Genomic DNA, 27,463 nt, shown 5'->3' with positions numbered 1-27,463 from the left:
CGACTATAAAGCGTAAACATTAAATTCTGTTTAGGGACGATATTTGATGTGGGGAGATCATTTAGTTGATTTGTAGCGTGTCCAAAGTCCAATAGATTTTAATGTAAATCGTTTGAATTGTCACTGTGTTGCGAATTCATGAATCGCCTGTAGCAGTAGCTATGGGTTCCATTTAGAAGTCATAACAAAAATCTGGTGAAATCGATGAGTGAGAACTAATTTGAATTTTTTCTGTAATTTTTTTATTTGTTGTTTTCTATGGATCTCTTCTTCAACCCGTGTCCATCCAATGCTGAGTGTAGGTCTCTTCGAATGCACCCCATTCTCTTCGATCTCTTGCCTTTCTCATTCAGTCTCCACCAACCACTTTGATTATCATCGGTTCAACCAGTTACGACGTCCAGTACGAACTCTCCACTATTTTTGTGCTCCATCGATTGTAAGTGCGACGGCATATGTGGCCGGCCCACATATGGATAGAATTGATAGAGTTACCCATCGCAAGGGCGCCGGATAGGATATACTCTACGGCGTAGTGAAGTCAGCTTAGCATCGATCGCGTTTGAGTGGCAGCCTCGTGGTAGGAGAAGATCTGGTCGCTCTGTATGCACTTAGCGATGTATCGTGGAGAATGAGAGGAGGACTGCAGCCTGACCTGGAGCGATGTTAAGGAGCGAGTGCAAGGCAGGGTGTAGTGGAGACAACTTGTGTGGGCCCTATGTACCAGCGGGGTACCCTAGGACTACTACCATAGATAGAATGAGCTCCCAGTCCAAGTGGTTAGAAGTGGTGACCGAAAATCGCAATGATGAAGCCTTGAACTCTGAGATACGATGTCTAAGTCACATTTGTATAGTAAACGTCTCCTCAACCTTTCAACTCTGCATGCATGACTGATTCGTGATCGAAAGAGTTATTTCACTTACACGTGCAGGCTTACTAGTCACCATGCAAACGGTAAGAATTCATAAATCAATTTAAAATATCACAATTACCTATTGGTCACTTAAATGACCTTCTCGACGGAAACTACTTATTTTTTTATTTTTTGCATTCAAAGAATTTCAAAAATTAATGTTTTTCTAAAGATACAGTTCACGACGAACTATGAAATTACTTAGTAGATTTTAATTATGCCTTGTAACATTCCATCTCTTTATTATACTCCATTAGGGCGGTGCACACGGTTGTTCGGGTAATAACACGTTCATAATGAGACCTCAGCCTAATTAGTGACTTGGCGTTTTGTGGGTTTTTCACGTGAATTACAGTAATTCAGTTAAAATGTTGTAATTTTGCGAAATACGAGTCGCAGAGCGTGCCACTGTAATTTCTGTGAGAGACGTCTGATTAATTTGACGGTATTTCGTGACTTTTTTTTTTTTTTTTTTTATGATTGAAAGTTTACTGGTGGCCCGAAGGCCTTTCCAGTTTCACCAGGACAGGTGGGCGAGCAAAGGCTCAGCCAAGAGGGGTGGGATTTGCTAACAACTGCCCGAGCGCCTCCGAAGGAGACCTAACAACTCAAGAGCAATTGTTTCGCGAATGAATCTACTACCGGATCGGAATCGCGACCCGCTGAGAAGATCCGGCGAGAAACTCAGCGGGCTGATGCATGGGTTAGGTTGCACGTCGACCTCTTTGTCGAGTTCGACGAGTACGGTTACCGGGGTCCCTAAGCCTGCCCCTAGTATTAGAGCTGAAGGCATCTAATGCAAAGGTTATTGGATCTGATGGATCCGTAAGGACGTGTCTAGGGCGTCGACGGTGACTGGCTCCTGCATGATCAGGATTCGGGGAGTAGTCAGCGGCGGCAACGATAAGGCGATTATCATGACGCATAGCCTTATCGAAGTATCGTTCCGACGCTGACTTCATGTATTTCCGAATTGATTCGAGGCCCAGGTCGTCGTGTAGGTCAACGTTCCTCACGAACCACGGAGCCCCGACAGCTAACCTGCAAAAGCGGGATTGTAGGGATTGGAGGGTGTCTATGTGTGTGCGGGCCGCGTGAGCGAACACCACACTCGCGTAAGTCATGACGGGCCTTATGCAAGTTTTGTAAAGTGTCACCTTGTTCCGAAGGGACATTTTACTCCGCTTACAGATCATGGGGTAGAGTCTACCGAGAATAAACGCGGCACGGTCACGGACTGATTTTATATGCGGGCGGAATGTCATCGATGCATCCAGGGTAACGCCCAGGTACTTGACCTTCCTGGCCCAGGGTATGGGTTGTCTAAAGAGAGTAATCGGGGGTGTGAGATTCCTCCTCCTAATCCGGGAGGAAATCCGTGTGGAGCTTCCCCTCTGAAATAGCACCGCAGTACTTTTCGCTGGGTTGATGTCTATGCGCCATTTTCGGAACCACTGTCCTAGGGCTAGGGCTGCGCTCTGAAGCTTCTTCGCGATTAGGGACTTATTTCTACTAGAATAGTAAACAGTCGTGTCGTCGGCGAATAAAGCTAAATGGGTCGGCGGCGACCGGGGAATATCGTTGACGAATAAGCTAAATAGGAGGGGTGAGAGGACAGAGCCTTGCGGGACTCCAGCTGTGAGAGGTCGTGGGGAGGAGCGAGTTCCCTCGACTCGATATCGAAAAGAGCGGTTCGACAAGAAGTCCCGTATGATGAGCACGAGACTATCCGGCACGCCCATGTTGAATAGTTTGAAAATCAAACCATTGTGCCAGACTTTGTCGAACGCTTTTGCGACGTCGAAGAAGAGAGCTCCCGTGTATAACGGTTTTGGTCGATTAAGCCCCACAAGAATGTGCTCCGTGAGGCGGTGCACCTGTTGAACGCATGAGTGATTTGTACGGAATCCGAATTGTTCATCGATGAGAATGCCCTTGGATGAGACGAAGTCTCTGAGGCGTTTGTAGAGCAGACGCTCATACAGTTTGCCTAGAGACATGAGGAGGCTAATCGGGCGGTAGCTCGTCGGATGATTTTTTGGTTTACCGGGTTTATGTATGCCGATAACGTCCGCTTCTTTCCACACCGCGGGAAAGATACAGTTCGCCATAGCGGCATTGAAAATAGATGCCAACATCACGATGAGTTGGACGGGTAGAAGTTTAATAACGCGGTTAGATATACAGTCGGAACCGGGAGCCTTGCGAGGACGTAGGTCTTTGATCAAGTCTTTAACTTCTAACGGGGTGACGGGTGGTAACGCATCCGATGGTGGCAAGGAGGCTCTGCGTTCTACCTCACTGTCTACTAATTCTACATGAACAGGGTCCACGGATTGAGTGCTGGGCGTGCACTGGGTTTGCAATGTATCGGCCAGCAGCTCTGCTTTTTCGTCATCATCGAACGCCGCGAGTCGGCCTGAGGGGCCTACGAGGGGGGGCATAGTTACTACCGTATCCGATTTGAGAGTACGAGCTAAGCGGTAGTAAGACCTTTGGGAGGGCGCGAGTCCTTCTAAGAAATCAGACCATCTGGCATCTCGGACTTCGGCGATGCGAGACTTTACGTCGCGTTGTAGGGCACGCATTCGAATACGATTTTCCGCGGTAGGATACCTGTCGTAGGCGCGTATCGAGGCGTTCTTAGCTCTAAGGAGTTCCCTAATATCGTCGGACAATTTGAAGCGGTGAAGGAAGTCCTCCGCTACAACTTGTTTCGATGACCTATCTAATGTCGAGGTGATGTGTGACGTTAAGATGTCTATGGCTTCAGCGGTATCCTGAGGAGACGGGATAGAGTCCGGGTTAAACGGGAGCGATGGTGGATCAGATTCAGCCAGGCTGATGCCCAGCGTGTGCCAATCCACCACAGTCCTCGTGACGGGAACGGAATCGGGAGCGCGACCGAGCTTCATAACGACGGGACGGTGGTCTGAATCTAACTCTGAAACTACTTCGATCGAGTGTAAGCGCAGAGTTACGTTTTTTAATAACGCTATGTCGAGTATATCCGGGCGATGCGCGATATTTAGCGGGTAGTGAGTCGGGGTTAGCGGAGCGACGATATCGAAGGCGGTATTTCGTGACGTGTCTTGTTAAAATAAGGTGGAACCGTGAGGTATGTATAAATAAAGACAAGGGTATTAGAAGGTCACAAGTCGTTCACCTCCCAATATCGTAATCAGTTATCGGAACGCAGAGGCTTGGCTCTGCCCCTGGCACTGCTGAAGTCCATGGGCGACGGTAACCACTCACCAAGGTGGGCTGTATACCGGTTTGCCTACGAGGGCAATTATAAATAACAATAATAATAAATTAAAATAAAAAAGACAACGAATGTTTGTCCGATGTGGGAATTGAACTCACTCAAGCGCGCTAACTTCTGCACCACCGAGTCAGTCCTCGAGCAAATAGAGCCAATATTAATTAAGGTATATAAAATGCTATGTTATTGAAGTGAAACTGCTTTAGAATCGTTGGGTCACACCCAAACTCGATGAAACGAAAAAATGAAACGCGAAGTTAAAATATCAATTCACAGAGGGCGCTACCTCATACTATAAAAGATGATTTACAATTATTTCTATTTAGTTTGTCATCAACAGATGTCACTGCACGTAAATTCAACAATTCCTGAATCGCGATGACGAGATGTTACACAGTTGATAGACGTTCTCGTATTTCTCTTGCTAAGTCATACTTACCTGGCGTAGAAACACCGTTATCATGCAGGCGGTTCCCCCAGGGTGAGGCTGCTCCATTGCATTGCGGAGTGGTTAGTGGTTGACCCTTGCGATTATTCTTATTTTTATAAGCTTCACTTCTACCGTGTGTGACTTGCACCCACACACATTTTTACATCTTTAAAAGAAGCATCAGCCATCAACGAATCTTCTACGGGGTTTCGTCCCATCCAAAATCCAATTTGAGATTCTTATACCAACGGGACGTTCCCGAGTTGACACGAGAATGAGACGCGACGTTTGAGAACTTTCGTCAGGCATGCTCGAATGCGTGAGCAAATGTGTTTATTATGTAGGGCTGTTAAAAGGTCCGTTAAAGTTTAAAACATTAAATAGGTAATGTTTTTTTACTTGTTAAAGATTAAAGACCTCATCGCTCATTTTTGCCTAATTGTAAGCCGCTGCCTATCGCTTCGCATCTTAAGACCTTTTTCGTTTCATCAAACCTGAAATCACAATAGTCCTTAAGGAATATATCACTTCAAAAAGGATTTCGTTTATCTATTATTTTTATTTTAACACTAACATTATTAAACGTCCTAAAGGTTTTTGTTGATGTATGTGTTGCCAACCGTAGTGTGACAGTTTGTTTCTTGAAGCAGTTTAGTATCTATTAAAAAAAATCTTCTTTCCACAATATAAGACTTCATTACACAGAAATGATAGTAACAACCTGTGTAGGCACTTCATTCACTCAATTTTTTTTATCAAGATTTGTTGATTCAAAAAACTACTTATTCGACAACCCTAGAGCTTCAGGTATTAACGAGGTGTCACTCCAACGTTGAATAATTTACTCTCTTAATTAAATCAGTGTAATAGTGATATTTTATTGTCTACAAAAAAGAGTAAAAAAACGCGTAATTGCTAGTGGTAGGGTATTGTGTGAGCTCGCGCGGGTGGGTGCCACCACCCTGTCTTTTTTTGTTTTTCTACCTAAGATGGTAGCCTATGGGGTTATGCCAGCGTAACCGGGCGAGTAGGTGAGCTCACGGCGCTCTAGCCTGAGGACGTTGCTAACACTAGAACCCCTGTTCATTTTTACCATGAAGCAGTAATGCGTTTCTGCTTGAAGGATGGGGCAGCCGTTATACTGTAAAAACTGAGATTTAGAACTCGTGTCTCAAGATGGGTGGCGGTCTTGACGTAGTTAATATCTATGGGCTCCGGTGACCACTTAATACCAGGTGAGCAATAAGCTCGTTCATCCGTCTCAGTAATATAAAAAAGAAAAATTAAAAATAATAAATATATATCTTGATTGAAAGGAAAAAAAGATTAAGAAAAGTTGATTAATTTTTCATGATTCTGTATACGTAATAAATTTCACAGTGAATGTGTTAGAAAAATTACCAGAATCATCTTGAATAGATATATATTATGTTTTGTTAAGTATATTATTATGTTGTGTTATTAGATAGATACTAGATATAGTTAGGATCTTTTTCCACTTTCCCCTGTCCACGGCGTCATGCAGCGCGCTGTACACTGCATGACGATAAGATAATATATAGATACATTAAGCTCATGGGTGATGGTGGTCACGACCCTCAGACATGAGGAACGCGACTCGAGGAGGAGATATAGTTACATACAAACATTATAATATAATATTAATATATAATATCTATATATGTATATATCTAATTCATAAATATTAAAAACGAATACATACGTACACATAATAAATATAAAATAGACCTAATAAAATTATATTTAAAATTTAGATAAGTTAAGATCTACCTATGTATCATAATTGGTTTTATTTAATAGAGTTTTACTTTGTTTATATAGATATTTATTACTTTTATTGTAATTTATGTGTAAATTTATTTATACATAATAATATAATGCATCTACTGTAAATTTCTCTGCATCTTCTTTGGTTGCCTGATATAGAATGCCTCAGACATTGAATTCGCTGTTGTATATAGTTTCATATAATTCGTGTTTATAGAAAAATATATGTAACAAATATATGAATTAGATGAAATTTTCATTTTAAGTGAACTTGGAAACATGAAAAATTCTTGCAAAAATATTTTTGAAACATTTCGTAACAGATAAGATTAAGTGAGATTTAAAAAAAGCCGTAGCTTCGTGTAATTCGTGTCGCGCCTCACTGTTGACAGTAAAACGAAAATAAAACGGAGATGACGAAAATTCATCTGTATAAAGTTCGGAACACAGTCGAAGCGTAGCGAGAGCGATTTTAAACTAGACATGATTCACGCTTTTATTTCCTTATTCACGCACCAACAAAGAGTATTATACTTGTTTCGTATGAATGTTTCCGTTTGGGAAATTTCGATCGAATTTCCCAAAATGAGCAGTTTGAATTTGGATTTCCCATAAAAAAGTGGTAAGTTTTTGTTTTACACTACAGCGTTCAATTTTCAATGGGTTTCCACTTAACGCTGCTAGAATATAAGTTAATTTTCAAACAGGTAAGTTGAAAGCCCGCATGAATTACTGGCACAATTCAACTGATTTCTTCCAATACATTCCTGTTAAATAACATTGCTGCTGTTTCAATGATTATCATTTGCACCAGGTTTGTTGCGTGGATATCTATCTACTCGTGTATGTTTATTTAATAAAGGAAATTGAAAGAAATTTAAATCTAAATATTTTTTTATTTAATTTGCGTCATGTCTTATGTTGGGTGGTTTCTTTATTTCTTTGGAGTTTGTAGATATCAGCAGACAAGAATCATTGTGTTTTGACTAAACATTCTGGGGGAGATAAAAGCATGGAGGCACGGAGGAGGAGGAGGGTCAGGTGGTTTGGGCAAGTAGTGCGGATGGAGCAAGATCGGGCTGTGAAACGGGTGTACCGGAGGGACGCCGCCCCGTAGAGAGGGCCAAGAGGGCTGGTCTGGACGCTGTAAAAGGGAAGCTGGTGGAAAGTGTTGGTGGTGGATGAATGGCGGCATTTAGTGTCTGAGGCCAAGACCCAATTCGGTGTCATAGCCCCAGCGCGGTCGGAGTAGTTCACTACATCTGCATAATGTGTTTCGGTATCAAGTTGACTCTAACAGAATGATAAATGAAAATTACATATTTAGTGAAATGGAAGTATAATTAATAGCTTTTCAAATATATCTTTAGCTGGTTGAAGTCCTAGCAGGTTCGTTGTATGAAACGGTTTATCTGTGACATCATCATTATCCTGCCCTTTTCCCAGTCACCTGGGGTCGGCGCAACATGTTTTCTCCTTCCATACTCTTCTATCATATACCATTTCTTCGCTCACTCTCCTCCTACCCATATCGTCTTTCACACAATCCATCCATTTCTTCTTAGGTCTACCTCTTCCTCTAAATCCTTCCACATTCATAGTTAACACTCTCTTAACAACTTCATTTTCATTTCGTCTCATCACATGTCCATACCATCCCAAACGTGCACTCCTCAGCTTCTCTGTCACAGGTGCCACTTTCAGACTTCCTCTAACATATTCATTCCGTATTCTATCCATTCTCGTTACTCCACACATCCATCGCAACATTCGCATCTCTGCTGCATGCAATCTGTGACATATTTTATATAATTTAAAAATAAAATAATGTTAAGTACAAGTTTAGAAAAGTTTTCATGAATCATTCGCGCTTAGAACGTTTTGTAGGTTTTAAGTCATGTGTGATTGTCTGGCATAATATCTTGTTTGGAAGTGCTGACATGATTTAAAAACACGGTTCCTCGTCTTGGTCTTTATATTGCTCAAGAAGTGGAACTTGACCTTCGTTTCTCCTGACAAGTTTAAGTACTTTTAATATCAGGCGCTGCTGCAGTCGCCACCGGGTATCATATTGGTATGAATAAATACTGTCCATTCAGAAGCACTACACACAGCCATCCGGATTGATAGAGGATAAGTGAAGCCGTTACGGAATCTATTGATTTCTATTGAAGCTTGTCTCATTTGCCCAGAACTGTGTGCTGCAAGAAGACGAATATTGAATCGATTATGTGTTGTCCACTACTCTATATTCGGCTTAATATAGTAAAATTATCTCGAAATCGAATTTCAACTATTGGGATAAAAATTAGGATGCAAACATTAAAAAATCATCGATGTGTCATTGTGAATCTGGTACCGTTTCTTTGTTGTCCTTAAAGATCAAAGTGTAAGCCTTTGAAATACGAGCAAAATCTAAATCACTAGCCAATCACAAGTCTTGCTGCACTATACGTCACTGTGACGTCACGTCCAGATCTGGCGTCCCAGAAATCTTCCAATAAAACAAAAAAAAAATTCTAATCACACATCACCAAGCGTCAGATAGTTTTTCCGCAACATTAATTCCGTTTCGGATGGCGACGACGAGGCCATTTCGGAAACGCCTCGAATAATTTACCGAACTGAATTCGATTTTATTTGTCGCTCTACAATCCCGTCTGTATAGAGTCTGACTTAAGTATTCTCACCGAAGACGACGAAGGCGATAAATGATAGTTTTTCTGCAAGATTAATTCAATTTTTGGGGTCGTCGTCGAAGCTGTGAACGTGATGTATGGAATAATGACGTGATTCGTTTGTTTTTTTCTTGAGCCACTTTAAATTGTCCGGTTCATATTTTTTTTATTATTATTATATGAAAACGAAAATTATGGGATAATTAATCTGTCATAGTACGTGGGATAGTAAAACCTTGGGTCGCGGCTCGTCAAGAGACAATGCATGTTTGCATTGTGACAAAAATAATAAAAACTAAGACAGGATAATTGGATATCGCTTCATAAATTTGGAAACGAGATTACGGCCCAATTACTATCAAGTGGTGGTGGGATTACGGGACGTGGGGACGTGGGATTACGGGACGTGGGGACGCGGGATTACGTGAATATCGGCCGCTACTTTGATGCAAAAGGGCGAAGTCTCTATCATATTGTACAACAGCTGTCAACCCTACAAGCCAGATCGCAATTAAGGATAGAGTTGAATAGAAATAAGCAAAATTAAATTTAAATACCTTCGAATTAGCTCCCATTTTTCTTCCAACTCGTGCCATAACGATGTTGGAATATGTTTGCATTCAAACAAGTTATTAGCTTCGAAAGCAAAGCTTGCATTGTCGTAAAGGATGTTCAGTAGATTGCGAGTGCTACGAAATTAATGCTCTCAGTTTACCTTAAAAATATCGGTTAATTTCATGAAAGCTTTCTCAGGAACCGAAGGGTGCATCTTTAATGCGCTCGGCAGATGTTCGGGTGCCCGGGAACTGCGAAATGGAATAAATGATAGATGGAATAGAGTAGAGTTTTCCTTGAGCTCAGAATACGCGCTGCCCCTAGATACCACATTGATCAGGGTCATTCTGTAACGAATGACATCAAGCCACTTTTGATGAGTTCAGAACAATGCTGTAAACAGTCTTAATCCTTTTGGTGGGATTGCGACTTTTTCCCTACCTATTCGCTGGGAGCTTAGTGGGTTATTCCAGCTAGGCCTGAACGGGTAGGTGAGCTCACGGCCTCAACCTGAGAAAATTTGCTAACACAAGCCTTAGCAAGAGCAGTTCTTCGCAGAATCTACCATCAAATTGGAATCGCAACTCATAGAGAATATCCGGCGAGAAACTCAGTGGGCTGTGTGTATGGGTTAGTTCACTCTTTAGTCGAACTCTTCAGCGTAATCGAAGAGTTCGGCGAAGAAGGATTGCGACTTCTAGATCGTTCGACACTACCCGGGATTGCAATTAACAGGGACAAATATAATCAATGATACCTTTTGAATTATTTTGAAACAACAATATTAACTCAAAAGAAAACGAACCAGAAAATGAAGGGTTCTAAAATATTATTAAATGCCACATCCGATTCTGAACGCAATTCTGTTTGTTCAGTGAAACTGCGACGCCTTTTTTATTAACATCGTAAAACAGGTAAGAACGTAATAAAATAAATAAATATGTAATTGAATTCCGGGGAATTCATCAAAAAAATATAAGCACGCCATGCCATGTCTTATGTACGATGCTTTTTAATTTATCGTACAAAGATAAAGAATCTTCGGTAAAGACAAAAATATTCAACAGTGACTGCCTATCCTGCCCAGCCTGCCCATCTGGTGTTAAATGGCTACCCGAACCCTATAGACATCATAACGCAAATGACGTCACTCACCTTGAGCATTGATGTCTGTCTTAATTACCTACTAAATTACGGAAATAAAAAATTTGCGTATTTGATTTTTATTATACAACGTTATTCTCACATCGTGAGAGCCATTTGTGAACATTAGTTAATTTCGTATTTGATTGGCAAAATTGCTATTTACTTGGGATATTTGAATATCGCCAAAGTCGTACCGTTCGATAAGGATACACCGACCGTTTTATCTTTTAGGCCACGACAGCAAAACTTTAACTATGACCGATAAAATCAAATACATGAAACTTTTATAATGGCAAAGTAAACAGCAAAAGACCATGTGGCAATCGGCCATTGATTAACCTAACCGTTGCTTTGACCAAATAATGACATCTACAGGCCTTAATATGGTCGCAGCGCCTCGCACGCCTTTCTCAAGGCGTAGTCTCCCGGTAGAAATTGGGAGAGGAGGAGGACTTTGGTCTTCCTCTTCTCCCTCTTCTTCTCTGGAGGCGCTGGAGTCCGGCATAACCCAGTCTGTTACCCATACGTAAACGGATTCCCCAGCGTTAAAAAAAGGCCTTAATATGGTCCTTAGTTGCTGAAAGCCGAACCAAACTTTGACACGAAATTCATACTGGATACAGACCTTTAAAACAAAGAACAAACACCGCGAAGAAGATTCATTATGACTTAAATGAAATCAATAATAATAATAATAAATTTTTATTTCAGAATTAAATTCCATATGAAGTGGTAGAAATATGAAAAAAAGTACATTTTATTTATTTTACATCGACCATGACTGATCTTGAGCCAACGTGGACTTCATTCCAGTGCCTCAGTATAGGGCAGCAATAGCGACTCCCTATCGCTGCCAGGAACTCAAGTTTTTTAAATGCAGAATTCTTTGGAGTGATTTTCATAAAACTATAATTTTTAGCTACTTCAAATATTGCAGTATTTGCGAAAATAACAGAGAATTTCTTTTCACACAGAATTGTTGTTAATGTGTTTTGGAATTTTCTGGAACTGTAAAAGACATTACCCCGAATATACGTTGCGAGAAAAAATGTTCACGAGATTTTCGGTGTTGTAGATAAACATATAACATGTAATGCGTGTAAACATGTACATAAAATGTCAAGTAATTTGTCAAACGGGATTTTTTATTTTATTCATCCATTGGACAGGATAAGGAAACGAAGTCCATACAGGAAGGGAATGCCTGAATGGCGTTAAGTTCGCCTTTGTATAATGTTTTTAGCAACAACAAAAAATATCTATACAGTGAAATAATTTGTAACAAGTCCTGGTGGCATTTTTTTATGAATAGTGACCTCAATATGATTCTAAAATTTGTTAGAATATTTGTACTTAAATTAAATTGGTATATTTAATGAAATAAAATGAGATAAAGTGGAATTCAATCGGAATAGGTAAGACAACAGCATAGGTGATGGTGATGTATGGTATAATATAAAATTAAATAATCTCCTAGTAATTCGTTGGTTTTACTAAGAGTTAAGTCGTCGTGGCCTAACGGATAAGACGTCCGGTGCATTCGTGTTGAGCGATGCACCGGTGTTCGAATCCCGCAGGCGGGTACCAATTTTTCTAATGAAATACGTACTCAACAAATGTTCACGATTGATTTCCACGGTGAAGGAATAACATCGTGTAATAAAAATGAAACCCGCAAAATTATAATTTGCGTAATTACTGGTGGTAGGACCTCTTGTGAGTCCGCACGGGTAGGTACCACCGCCCTGCCTATTTCTGCCGTGAAGCAGTAATGCGTTTCGGCTTGAAGGGTGGGGCAGCCGTTGTAACTATAATTGAGACCTTAGAACTTATATCTCAAGGTGGGTGGCGCATTTACGTAGATGTCTATGGGCTCCACCACCTAACACCAGGTGGGCTGTGAGCTCGTCCACTCATCTAAGCAATAAAAAAAAAAAAAAAAAAATAACTTTTTTGAAGAATCACAGAGGCTACATCCAGCAATTTTGTTCCATGTTTCCCCACTTGTTTTTACAGATTTCACAGATGGTTAAGAAGCCATTAACGTTGGTCCGACCAGATCACCAAGCAAGACAACGGACCACTTTGCGCTGCACTACACCAGGCAACTGACCAGAACCGATGGAGGGAGGCAGTCGACAAGCTGAAAAGGAGTCACGAGAAGAAGAAGAAGAAGCCACTGTTATTACACATATAAAATCCATATATAAACACGAAAAAACTGTTAGGTTGACTTGACAGCTGACGTTACCGCCAAAAATTGCGGACTTCAATCATTCTTATTCTGTCATTTCTAATGAAATGTCAAAGATTTCGTCAAAGCGTAATGTATTGGTTTGGCCCTCATTACCCGTCCCTTGAAGCAGAACAAAATATGTCCCTTGTCGCTACTGGCCTTTTTAAGGGCAGAGTGCCTTAATTGGTCCCATTGAGACTGAGTCTGCACTGTTTCGTTGTATTTTGTTTTATTTGTGAACAAATTTTTTTAGTCCTTACGTTTTATATGCAGCATTGGTCAATGTTAATAATAATAGAATTGTAACATGACGGATGTTTTGAAACAGAAAACGCTATTTATTTATTTGTCGGAACTGTGTACGTTAACTTGGCAATGATAAGCGTCAATAATTTTAGGCGGTTTAAGCTGTATAACAAATAAAAATGTCACACGATTTTTATTGAATATTGAATTGAAGGGATGAAGTCGTCGTGGCCTAAAAGATAGGAGGCTTACTTACTTGTATCGACCAATGCGACTGTATCGGTGTTCAAATACAATATACGAATATGAAATTTTGCTTTGTAGCCAGTAGTAGTCAAGCTCGATTGAGGCGTTTTTTTTTTTTTAATGCTTTGATTGGTGGATGATCTTACAGCCCACCTGGTGCTAAGTGGTTACTGGAGCCCATGGACATCTACAACATAAATGCGCCACCCACCTTGAGATATAAGTTCTAAGATCTCAGTATAATTACAACGGCTGCCCCAACCTTCAAACCGAAACGCATTACTGTTTCACGGCAGAAATAGACAGGGCGGTGGTACCTACCCGCGCGGACTCACAAGAGGTCCTACCACCAGTAGACCAGTTTTACCTGTATTTTCTGATTTATAGCCATTATCTCTGCAATATAAACAGACCTACAGAAATTTCGGCCAGTATCGCATATTGACTCAAATATGGGACCTATAATTTTATCCAAAAGCAAGATACTAAAACACAATTTCGACTTGTAGGAACAGTAATGGGGCTTAGAAAGAAAACCGCGTTGTCTATGATAATTATAACAGAAACAACATGACATACTTCTAAAGCTGTTTTGTCAATGTAATAATATCGTGTGTTATAAATAAGTTGAACACGAAAAAGTTCATCCGTATCAATTCTGTTCGCTATTGTTATGTTCGCGAAACTTTTCCGAACAAATAACAAACAAGATAAGGCATCTTAACAACTGTAAATTCGCTTGCGACAAAGCGAAACTCGAAAGAGAGAACGAAAGTTGCAGGAGGGTGGAGGAAAAAGTCGATGTAATATTTTTCTATTATACTGCCGCGTGTAATCTAAAAAAAAACGGTACCTTTTACTAGTGGATACTCTTAGAGGTTATTTTAACAAACATCTGTTACAGATATAACAAATAATGAGTCCATTGTGCAGGGCTTGCATGGAGGTAAATGAAACAATAGATCACGTCTTGTTGAAATGCGACGAAGTGAGAGATTCTCAGGTGAAATAGCCGGTCGTTTAGAACCTTAAGAGACATGTTGATTTCTTAGAGGAACTGGGGATGATCCAGAGAGACGAAATGTTGTTAGAGACCAGCAACTAATCCTTTTGTAGGGTTTATTTAAAACTACTTTTACGGTTTAATCTAGCATTTTTAATCATCATTTTAATATTTCCGTGCGGTTCCGTCGTTCGCAACCCCGAAAATTTTGAATAATTCGAAACATCGGAAATAGTGTTGTAAGGTTTATGATTATTTATATCATTATGATTATATAGAATCATGTAGATATTAAGGATTATTAATGAAGTTTATATTGCAAAACCTTTAAAATATGATTGTTTATTAGTTGGTCAATTGATTGCTTTTAAAGTCACTTGACTAAGCCACGTGACCGGCCAAGAGGAAATAGCCGGGTGAGACATATTTAAAAGTGAATGCAGGCAGTCGAGGAGTAGTAGTTGAATAAGACGCAGCAATTGAAAATTGGCAGATTAAATCAGAGTGCGAATAAAGTTAGTCTGTTTAATTTATACATCTGACACCCAAAAGTATAGTGATGATGAATCAATGCGAGGATAATTCGTTAAAGCTGCATCAGTTATGCCTACGACTCATCGTAATCCGGAATGGGTAGTTCCAGTTGTCTCGTATATTTCTGCGCGAAGTACTCGTGCCTTAATTTCTGAAAGGACAGCCATTGTACCAATGATACTTAGGCCTTGATCTTATCTCACGAAGTCTGCCTTAGAAAACAATAGCGTTCATATAAATTGTAAAGAAAAAACATTTTTACGAGACAAGAGCCAATAAAATTAGTTGAGATCTCGCACTCAAAAACGATATGCTACCGAGTGCCCTCAACGGAGCGTGTCTCAATACGAAATATATCGAGAATATTTAACTGAAAATAATATCGATATTGGCAATTTCTGATAATGTACATACTTTAAGGGGGCTCTTTTTTATTTTAACGCGTTACACAAAAGCTGTTTGGTTTTTCGTAATATTTACACGATCGTTTAGAAATTGAATTTACGTTTGAATTTTTATATTTACAAGCGTGTGACATTAAATTCGAATCTCGTACTTGGACCTTTTTTTCCCTACTTATGCTGATAGCCTTGAGAGGCTATTTCAGCTTCGCCCTAACATGTAGGTGAGCTCACGGGGCTTAAACCGAAGTGGTGCTAACACTGGCCCTAGCAAGAGCAGTGCTTCGCAGAATCTACCACCGGATCTGAAACGCGCCCACTGAGAAGATCCGGCGAGAAACTCAGTGTTCTGTGTCTGTGGGTTAATTCGCTCGTCGAGCCCTTCGTCGCAATCAACGGGTTCGACGAGAACGGTGACCGGTACTGTAAGCTCGTCCATACACCTAAATAATAAAAATTTAAAAAAAGCTGACGTGCAGTGAACTGTGGTTTCCAACAGTCACTAGGAGAAATTAGTGGAATAAAATAATCCAAGCAACAATGCGGCTACTGAAGGTGACTTTAAACTAATAATTCGCATCCCATTCTTTTTTATTAAACGCTTTCTGTAGGGATATCAGTACGCTAAAAAAGAGTCAATGAAAGGAATTTTCTAAAGGATGCTACGAAAAAGTACAAACCGGTCATAATTACGTTTTAGACGATTAAAACGAGCGAATATTAAGAACGGTGAAGTGACTCTTAATGTTCGAAAGTGGGAAGCGAGTGTCGTGAGAGCACTCGTTGCTCTAACTTGCAAATTATAACCACATGTTTGGTGTCTGAGGGCGCTCCAAGTCGCGGATACGGTCGGCTTTTTGAAGGGCTTAAGTAATTAGATTCGGGGCTTAACTTTAATATGATTTCGTGTTGCTGTTTCGGGAATTATTATAAATTTAGACTTTTGGCAGCTACGTGATCAGCGCATGCGCAAACGATCAGAGCCGTTTATTTATATGTCGGAGAAGCCACAATTATCAACACCATCGACAGGCATCATAGGAGCGAATAGGATGATCGAGCTAAGATAAATATTGAGTACACCAATCACGTTTGTTGTCTTAGAACCATTTAGAAATCTTCTCTTTCGTTGACGTTAGCTAACGAAAACGAATGACAGTTCTTAAGACGAAGGCGTCGCTCTTCAAGAAGGCTGGTTGGTAAGTGTGATGGCGTCTACGCGCCTTCATCGGCTAGGCTCTGTCGTAAGCACGAAGTTAGCCGAGGATATCGCAATCTAGCTGCCATCTCTCGGGAATCGTGATACGGTTCGTTTAGCTACCAAACTAATGACCGTCTCCGACATATATTATATGTAGGCTCTAACATTATAAACACGCATATGGCCTATATAGTTTATCTTCATTGAAACAATGATTCATGACAGAACTCGAATTTGCAGATCCAACTAAATCTCTCCAGGCCTATATAAGCACTATTTCAATAACAGTACCCAATTTATATAAACGGAACCTGTTGGGATCTTGTTGATTTGATTAGAAGCGATTAATTAAGCCGAGGGCCCGCTGGATGCCGAATATTATAAGCAAGAACAAAGGAAGGCACTAATTAATTCTGTTTACTTTAATTTCGTTTGCAATTGCTTGCTAGACGCGACAAAAGACCTATGAAAGGGTTTCTTTATGTCTTCTTGTTAATGTGATTGTATTTTTCTATGTTGTGGTTAGAATGTTTTTAGATTTACCCGAAAACGGCTAAACTAAAAATCAGGGCTATTTCAAATTAAAGTTTTGGAGTTCTCAAATTGCTTCTTATCTAAAATTTAAAAATATTTAGATACTTTATCGATATAAAATATTCGATTACCGAGAGATGGATTCTTCATAATTTTGAATGTTATGAATTTAATATTAATCAATTTAGGTTTAACCAAAATTAGATTGAGGACCTCACATGAAAACATTTGAGCTAACTGTGAAATTGCACAAATTTGTACAATGTGAATATCATGATGTTCACCTACTTTCATTAGTTGACTGGAATAGTTTTTTGCCTATTTGATTAGTCAATGAGAGCTTATTTGAAACTGGTTATAAAAACTGTGTTAGATATAGGGGAAGGTATAATACTAATAATTCACAATTATTAGTACTATATCTTCCCTGAAGTGAGAGCAACAACTGCACAAAGTTTCAATCTAATGGTTAATGCAGTTATTAATTACAAACAAACTTACATTCATTTGGATAAATTACAATCGTTTGATGTGGGTATCGTATTGACAGTGTATATGGATGAATGATCTCTCGATCCAGCTGTTATAGTTATGAAGTGTTACCGAATATAGATTACCGAATATACATTACAACGATTACGAGTGATTTATTCTCCAAACGGTAACGCATGATTGCTTTATGGCAGTACCAGGAGAATAGTGAGCCCGCCCGGGCTGGTACCACCAACCTACCTATTTCTGCATTGATGCGTTCCGGCTTGAAGAGTGGGGTGATCTTCTTTTTTTATTGCTTAGATGGGCGGACGAGCTCACAGCATACCTGGTGTTAAGTGATTACTGGAACCCATAAACATTTACAACGTAAATGCGCCACCTACCTTGAGATATATGTTCTAATGTCTAAGTATAGTTACCGTATATCCCAATTTGAATGGAGGTAATTCGGTTGTAATGTCAATGAACTCTGACAAGCAGTTATCACTAGATAGATCGGGAGCTTCCTCTTCTTACCTTTGGTCTCAAGTATAGTTACAACGGCTGCCCCATCCTTCAAACCGAAACGCATTATTGCTTCACGGCAAAAATAGACAGGGTGGTGGTACCTACCCGCGTGGACTCACAAGAGGTCCTACCACCAGTAAATGTAGTATTTTAGAATTGTGAATGAAACCCATGTGTCAAGGTGAGCCAAGGTGGCTGCCAGCATTTACATTTTGTAGATGTCTATAAGCTCCGATATCCACTTAACACCCAGCTGGTCTGTGAGTTTCTCCGCCCGTATAAGCAATAAAAAAAAAATCGGTTGTCTGTAAAGTCGGTTTAATGACGATAGTTGAACGTGACAACGTTATAAGAAAATACATGATGGAATGGTTTCATTTTTCAAAAGAAAATTTTAATTTTATTTGTTTGATAGATATTTTCTATGGACAATTGACACCACATTCACTTTTCACTGAACTTCATACTTGACGAAAACATGTTAATGTATTATTGTATAGCAGCTGTCCACGCGGATGCATCGCTCACTCAAGTAGGAGAACAGATGTCGAACGCTGCCGAACGCGGAGGCCGATTGTGCCTCTTTGTCGCTCCTTGCGCGCTCTCGCTTGCACTTCAAGCCTTAAATAGAACGCCTCAGAGCGAGGTAACGCCGCATGAGTCATGTTTTTTCGTGCGTGCAGCCGGGTCCATCGAATTATAAGACGTTGTCACGTCATTCGTATGTGCTTTCAATACGCGCTACCACCAACAAAGTTCTGTACGATTTTCACCCAGTCAGTCACTAAAATAAATTTCATTCGTTAATAGTGTCATTTGAAAGGTAAGCCAGCGGATAACAAGAAATGTTCACGTTGCAGTCGAACGCGTTGCCGCTTAATGAGCGCAGTTGTTGTGCACTACTGGCCTCTAGAGAATGAAGAATATCGATAGATCCTTATCGATAATATTAATGTTATTTAATTAATAGGCTTCATAGACGATTTCGAGATATTATCATTCAGATTTCACTACACTGATAATAGTCGGTCCATCATTCAGTAGGTAAAAATATTTCAAAAACGCTCGCTTACACATAAAAAGCATCACGTAGCTTCAATTGAGTATTTTGGAACGAAGTTCCTGATGGGACGATGCGGAGAGGTACCCTAACCGGGAAAAAACGTCCGTAACGTAAGATTTTTATTATTTATGTAGTCTTAGTATGATGGCTATACAGTGTCTAATGTATAGTCTACGTGATGACGGTTTTTATTTTTATTCATATATAAGTAGCTGGTCCTTTATATATTATTATTATATATTTTTCATAAATCATTGTGAATAAAATAAGGTCGATAACTTTGTAAAGTAGTTTTTTTTCTTTTTTTATCAATAAAAAAGTCATAATAAAAAATGTATACCCGTATAATATACCGTCTTTATACCTCGAATAGAACTTAAAAAAAAAATATTTTTATAATAAGGAACTTCGTTTCTATCCGGTGTCCCACGACACCACATATCTTTTTTATTTTATTTACAATGATTTGATTCATAGAAGATAGGTGATGGGACTATAAGCCCACAAGTCGATACAACCCACATTTATATTGTGTAATCTTAGGGAATAATTACCATTGTCCGATATTTTTCTTTTAGAATTTGTTTCGTACTCGCCAATAACTCTCACGGTGAACAAATAAAAGAGTTCTACAATCGATAGTGCGCACATCACTATTCCTACAGAACTGCTTAATAACTGTCGCTATGAGCAGCGCTCCGCCACAACACGAATGTGACCTGAATAGCCTACCAGTTTATCGATTAATACGTCACATATTAATAGCCTTCATTATTGTATTCAATTCTGCGTTATTTGTTTCGAAAGTCAATTAAAGCATTGGGTTGAAGGTGAAATAATTCGTTTGACACGGCTCGCCAAGTTTCTGAATATTACCTATATAGGTATTCCGCATCATGTGTGATCACACAGTGCCGAGATCGACCGAAGAAGACGTGATATGAATGATGTCATGATACGAAAGAAAGAGGAGTATTGAGATGACGGCTGATAGAGAAGAGTGGGAAAGAAAACTCGATGTACCGACCTCACCTAGTGGGATAAGGTGTGATAAAGAAGAAGTAGATCACACACTACATTTTCGTTAGTAGTTAACCAAAATAAATCATTTCATTTGATCAATCATCCCTGTTGTATTTTCGGGAGCAGTGTGCCGACTAAAGCAGTGTGGCGTTACCTCAGCAAAAATATCATAATTTACGTTGGCATGATGGATTGGAAGAATCCTCGAGATAATTTATAAATACGCGGAGGTGTATAACGCCGCATTCTGCTTCAAGGTCCAGTAATCCCGATGATAGTCACTTGTGTATCGTAACAATTGTCCTAAGTGGAAGATTTTCAGGGGATACCTGGGTATAATTGGATTTGTTTTTTGGAAGAATAGCTAGTAGTTCATAGACATTACCAGCTTTACCAAGAGTAGGCGAGTACAAGCTCAGCCATGAAGGGTGGGATTTGCTAACAACCGCCCGAGTAACTTCCAAAGGTCATAATTTCAAGGGTTGTGGCTTGGTCAGTGCATCTACTATCAAACCGAAATCGCAACCTGGTGAAAAACTCTTCATTTGGGATGATGTTATGGGATAAGTGTCACGTAGAACTAATCTACGTTTGACGAGCACGGTAAACTGTGCTATGACAGGCCACGATGTTAAAACAGCAGTCAAACAGCTGCAACTGGGAGTGGGTCAGATCGTTTCTATGTGAGCCGGATCAGAGGTGATAAGTTAGTTATCGTGACGTAAAGATTCATTCCTCAAGTACCATGCACTCCGACGGTTATTCTAAAACAAAGGAGACTAAAATATGTGACTGAAGTCGTATGTGGGTGCTTGCTATATGAGCGAACACCATATTCGCATCTGTCATGACGGGACATACATCTAGTCCGTTTTTCATAAGTTTATATTCTGCCGCGTAGTAATAATACTGTTACAATCCCGATTGGTATCTCTTTTAAAAATTATCATCTCCCCATTTATTCAATCTAAATTAACTCGACTCTCACAGTCTTACGTTAATAAAATATCAATTTTGACAGATTAACGTTCCCAATAAATCTTTTTTGAATTAATAATGAGATACCTTAGGAGCTTTTAGTCATCAAATGAACATTCATTATTTGACAGCTCCAGTGAAAGGTACCCGGAGACTTTTAATATACGGAGATTATTTCAATGGCCGCCCAGGATTGGGATTAAAGGAAGGCTTTAAGGAAACAGCGAGATAAGAAGTCTGAATTCAAGAATCCTTCGTAATAAGATCAAGATTAGGAATACTGATATGTTGAATCTATTTATTTATTTGTCGTCAATTTATAGGTTGCGACTTGAATGTACTCTTGGCTCGCATGAGTATTACTAATGTCCATGAGCGACGGTGACCACTCATAGCCAATGGGTCGTATGGTCATCTGCCCACAAAAGCATTTTTGTAAATCTAATCTTAATGATATTTGATTTTGATGATTTCTTATTCTGCATGTGAGCAATTAATATGCATAATTAAAAAAATAACTCAATGTGCAATTTGTATACAGTACCTGCCGATAAAGATTGCCCCTCGACTTTTGGAAAGAGACCATCGGCCAATTTCGGCTATGTAGAGCGCTATCTCTATCCCACTAAACACTAAAACTCCGGTATCTATTAAGATCACAGACTATATTCACATGAACAACGACTTACAATCGTCACATACGTAGTGTGCGAGAGAGAAAACCCTCTATGGAACCGAAATTGCCTTTTTCCAAAGGTCAATGTACAATGCTTTCATTTGTTTCTAAACGTATTTTTTGTTTAGTAGCTATTGTTGTTTACGACCTTTAATGTTATCGATATATTTTTAGAAGCAATCAGGTATTATTTTCTAAATGTAAATTTTTTAAGGAAAAAGAAATAGAAATGCGGAATATTTCGAGTTACGGGTGATTTCTCACTCACTGATTGACATTTGGGTAATATTCAATAAAAAAACTTCAGAGGTGTCAAGGGACACCCGGATGAAACGAAGTTCCTTTCGATTAATTAGTGAAGGAATTGTATTTTTTTTTTAAGTTATAATAATAAATTACGGCATTATGAAGAAGAAAAAAACAATACTATGAACTAAATTACTATTGTTGAAACGCTATCTCGAGAAACTGTACTCATTACGCGGACCAATCGGATACGAGCAATGTCACGCAATAAGCGCCTACACGTTGATTGGTCAGAATGACGGATCTAAAAAGTGTCGTGACAATTTTTCGTAAGAATTTTTTCCGTCTAGCCCCCTTTCACAACGCGCGATAAGGAACTTCGTTCCAAAAACTCTCATCGTCATTTCTGCTTACTAAATATATGCTCCCTCGAAATAGGAGCGGAAAACCATGTGCCCACTATTCATAATGCTATATTCATTACTTCCTTATCCCCTTGTAGTAGGGGGTTGATTCCAACGCATTAATAAACCCCTATTTATCACTTTCGGATAAATGAACATTCAAGCGCTCGGTTGTTCACTGAACACTGTGCCTATCTTATTACGAGAGCTTACTGAAATTTCGACGAGAAAATATTAGGGAAAAACAAAGTTAATTTTGTGTTGGCGACATGTTTTTTTTTAAAGCGAACGCCCAATCTATTAATGTGCTAGAGTTTTTTTTACGAATTTATGCGTCTTTGTATACAACTAACCCATAACGCGGTACTTTAAGACACAAAGAAAATTCCCCAAAAAATTCTTATGACATGGTACTCCTGCAACACGATAACGAGATTTTTGTTGAAGGCTATCTAGAACATTACATTATGCACTATGAACACACATTGTATAGAAATAACCGAAATTTTACTGCTTATTTGTAATCTATATATATAAAAATGAATTGCTGTTCGTTAGTCTAGCTAAAACTAGAGAACGGCTAGGCCGATTTGGCTAATTTTGATCTTGAATTATTTGTGGAAGTCCAGAGAAGGTTTAAAAGGTAGATAAATACTTATATATATAAATACTTGGAATCTAATAAAAATAACAATTTTGTTTTTCCTTTGATGTGTCCCCCGTCGGACGGATTCTTTTTTGTTAGTTTTAAGTTTATTGTATACAAAATTTTAGGTCTTTTATTGATCGATTTAGGCACTACGAAGTCTGCCGGTTCAGCTAGTGTTTTATATAATAGGTAAAAAAATACATGCAGGCATAATTGAGATGTTTCATTTAGAAAAAGCTACTCTCCTTGTGGTACTGGCTCCTAGTCTGAAATAACACGGACTTTGGAGAAACGTATCTACTGTGTTACGGGTTATCTGTATAGGGTAGACGTTTCAGGTAGGAGACTTATAGGTAGAAGTCTCAGTTGAATTTTATACTTAAGAAAGATCCTATCAAAATGAAACAACTGCTACAGTACGCAATAGAAAAGGGCTTACAAGGCGCTTTACACCAAATGCGCCAAAACTTACAAGGAAATGCTGTTAGAAATCGCAAAAAGCTGGTCTACTCAGATAATTTTACTGCCTATTTTCCGGTGAATTTAATTCCCTTTTACCATGATGTGGTACGCACCACACAGCATACATTTTTACACATGACACTAATGAACCCAGCCGATCGTTTTCTGTAGCAAAAATCAATCTGATTCCAGATTGCAGCGCCACCTACCGTATACAACTGAGATAAGGGAACGTAAGCGATAAATAAAATAAAAAAAAACATAATAACCTAGATTTCGATTGTAGTACCATCCGCAAATTGTATATCTAAATTATCCATTATACATTAACTGGCATTGTTGAATCCTATGGGCGACGGTAACCACTCACCATCAGATGGGCCGTCTGCCTACAAGGGCAATAAAAAAACTAAGTATCCACAAGTTTTATTTCATATAAATCGGTCTAGTCATTTAGGATTTCAAGAAATATGCAACAGTTAATTATGCATGCAGTTATGTACTTATGTACAAAGATGGCCGAATTTCAAGGTGACATAAAAGCGAGAAACATTTTAGTTTTATTCTATTAAAATTAATCCCTACTGTGCGCCAATTATTTTTAAATTGGCGAATTAAAAAGTAACACATAAAAATTGCAGTTTCTTATAAATATTCCAATCTTATATGCCAATTGAATGAGTTTTCTACCCGTATATTCGATCCAAAAATGTAACCTCAATTGTAGCTACTCAATCTTGAAAAATGTTGCCAAAACGAAATTCAAAAGCTGCGTAAAACAAGTTCAAAGACCTCGTCTCGTCTGTGTTGCCAGGTGAGTAATTCACTTTTATTATGATTTACTTTCCCTTGAAAATGCTGTTCATAATTTCTTTAGAAGTTCTGTTAAATTAAATTGTCGCAACGTCGCAGAATAACTTGTTTTAATCAAACTTATGGATTTGTTCGAAGTTTAAATATTACATCGGCACAAATTCTTTGTTGATTTTAGGACGCGCAGGATTGTTATCGAAGTTTTTTTTTTGATATTCGTACGTTCTAAAATCTTATTAAGCCGTATTTTATGTTCAAATACAGAAGATGTTTGTCCAGATGTAGATGTCCTCCAGCCGCTACGGCGGTTCGTTCATTGTGCACTCTGTACGTCTGTGGAACTCAGTTCCACACTCAATCTGTGCAAGTCCCTCACTTGAGGTATTCAGGAAGGCATTAAAGGAGCACTATCTATCAATTTAGTATTACTTATATATATTTATTTATGTATTTCATTATATATGTACGAGTATGTATATGTTTACGTTATTTATGTGTTTATGTATATATATGTAGTCTAATATATTATGTATTAGTGTTTTGTTTTTTTATTTTTATTAAGTTCTTGTCTAGATTGTAAATTGTTTAGATTGTATTCTTCTACCCACTCATTTAAAGCTTTCCTTCGTTAAGAACGGTTAGCTGGTAGAAAACTCAATTGTTGAGTTAAGCTCGCCATTTTTTATATCTTACGCAATTACTGTAATATTAACTGTGTGTACAATAAAGAATATTTTGTTGATTTTTTATTTTATAATGAGAACTGTTTATTTATTTCAGTGACATAAATTAAACCGAAGTTAATTGAGCTAATTACTATCATGTTATTCGAAAAGGCATGTAAGGTATCATCGGGTTAATAATGAAGGACGAAAGTACGCCGGCAATTCTAATTCTTGGATTTGTGTCCTTACTTTCTAAGCGGCGTACCTGGTATGAACTTAAACCGGTACTATAAACGTAAAGGCCAGACGGAAGGTGCTAGAGGCTCATTGAACGACTCTCCTGCGCTTTTGTGGTAGAGCAGTGATTTGAATCTGCTCTTGAAATTGATGACCTCCATAGGCGACGGTAACCACTATAATGGGCCGTCAGCTACTCGCCTTTGCAGTAAAAAAAAAGGGCACGTGTACTTATGTATGCGAGTAAGAAGTTATACTTTATTTTTATTAAATTTATTTCCTTTTTTTTAAATATTAAATAATTAATAATAAATATTTAACGTTAATAATTTAATAATATTTAGTATAAATTATATTAAATAATCATTTTGTCATTTATATTACTAAAAAATGAATGCTAATAACACTTTTTTTACGAGTGTACATGCGCGACAGTTCACCTGCGGCTATATTCAGACTCGTCAAGTTACGTCGGTCTTTAGTGGGCAACTGCATTCTGTTAATTTTGTGTCACGGTGCGCGCGCATCGTAAAATTTCACTCTCATCAATTTTTCATAACGCGCCTAAAGAAGTATAACTTCAAAAATAAGATAGTCCAGTATACAGGATAAATTTACTACCATCGCTGTAGCTAGCTGTTATTACATTACAATAGAAACAATGACTATACGCGTGGAAGTTGGTACAACTTGTAGTGGTACCAAACATAATAGATCCCCTAAAAATTAAAATAAACCCTAATACTCATTTGAAGAAAGCCTGCATAAACATTTAAGTACTCGAAAGCAACACTTGAATTCTCTGTACAAAATTGAATCGTAGTTTGTAAGGTTAGCTTGATTTAAGATTTTGTCATTTTAACAATAGGGTCTGATGGATTTAAAGTGGAAATGCATTCAGAGCTCAGCGTTTTTGTTAGGATTGCTCAAACACTTTCACTGGTGGTAGGACCTCTTGGGAGCCCGCACGGGTGGGTACCACCGCCCCGCCTATTTCCGCCGTGAAGCAGTAATGCGTTTCGGTTCGAAGGGTGCGGTAGCCGTTGTAACTATACCTGAGATCTTAGAACTTGTATCTCGAGGTGGGTGGCGCATTTACGTTGTAGATGTCTATGGGCTCCAGTAACCACTTAACACCAGGTGAGCTGTGAGCTCGTCCATCAATCTAAGCAATAAAAAAAAAAAAAAGGTTCGAGCTTAAGTGTAGACTACACTTGCAGAGTTGTTGATAAATATAATTTAGCTATGTTAGAGCTTATATCTCAAGGTGGGTGGCGGATTTCGTTGTAGGTGTCTATGGGCTCCAGTAACCACTTAACATCAGGTGGGCTGAGCTCGTCCAGCCATCTAAGCAATAAAAAAAACATGTGTGAAATTCAGTGGGTTGTGTCTGTGGGTTAAGTTGCACGTCCGATTCCTTCGCCGCATTTAACGAGTTTGACCAGACCGCTGATTGGTGCTTTGTACAGTGATCTTTGCAAAATCTTCTTGGTTATCTTCGTTCGTTGAGACTTAAAACCATGAGGATTAAAAATAAAATTGAAGTACCGACACTTTATGGCCACTTGAATTGTAAATTACTCTCAGTAGATACGAATACTTGTTCACGGAACCCCCTTCAGAATTAACGCGCGTTTCGTAACATCATTCATCATAATTAAAATTTATCATCCAGACTTTCTGAGCGCCCAATGTTTATTAATTACTATTCCATTTTGATTTACAACCTCACGTCTAAATTAATTGCTTTGAGACGTTTTCAACTACTTAGCGGTTAATTTTTGATGTGCATTATTACTAGTTCTTCTTCGAGGAATTTTTCGAAGAGCCAAACTGAACTTCGGCGACTCTGTCATTCGATTCAGGCTTTGGCAAGTTATTATTATTAAATTTTAGGCTCCTGGGAATATCTTATTTATTATATCTTTATTATATCTTTAAACGAGCAATTCTTGTATATAAATATATATAATCTGAATCTCGGAAACGGTTCCAACGATTTTCATAAAATTTAGTTTACAAGGGAATTTCGGGGGCGATAAATCGATCTAGCTACGATTTATTTT

The 27,463-nt window shown here is 38.8% G+C and overlaps 1 long non-coding RNA gene across 2 annotated transcripts in view; it reads left to right on the top strand.

Annotated features, from left to right (window-relative positions):
* Positions 1-15,024, top strand: part of LOC119630301 (uncharacterized) — a 69,684-nt gene extending 54,660 nt beyond the window's left edge. Inside the window, exons 4-5 of one of the 2 annotated variants that reach the window (XR_009976229.1) lie at positions 12,795-14,309; positions 14,411-15,024. This is a non-coding gene — a long non-coding RNA (uncharacterized LOC119630301). Of the gene's footprint in view, positions 1-12,794 lie in introns of both variants that reach the window. The other variant, XR_009976228.1, reaches the window with a different exon arrangement.
* Positions 15,025-27,463: the final 12,439 nt, after the last annotated feature.

This window comes from Bombyx mori, chromosome 23 (genome assembly GCF_030269925.1).
Source record: "Bombyx mori chromosome 23, ASM3026992v2".
Taxonomy (NCBI): domain Eukaryota; kingdom Metazoa; phylum Arthropoda; class Insecta; order Lepidoptera; family Bombycidae; genus Bombyx; species Bombyx mori.
Note: the sequence above shows the minus strand (reverse complement) of the source record. Positions and strands in the feature narration are given on the sequence as shown.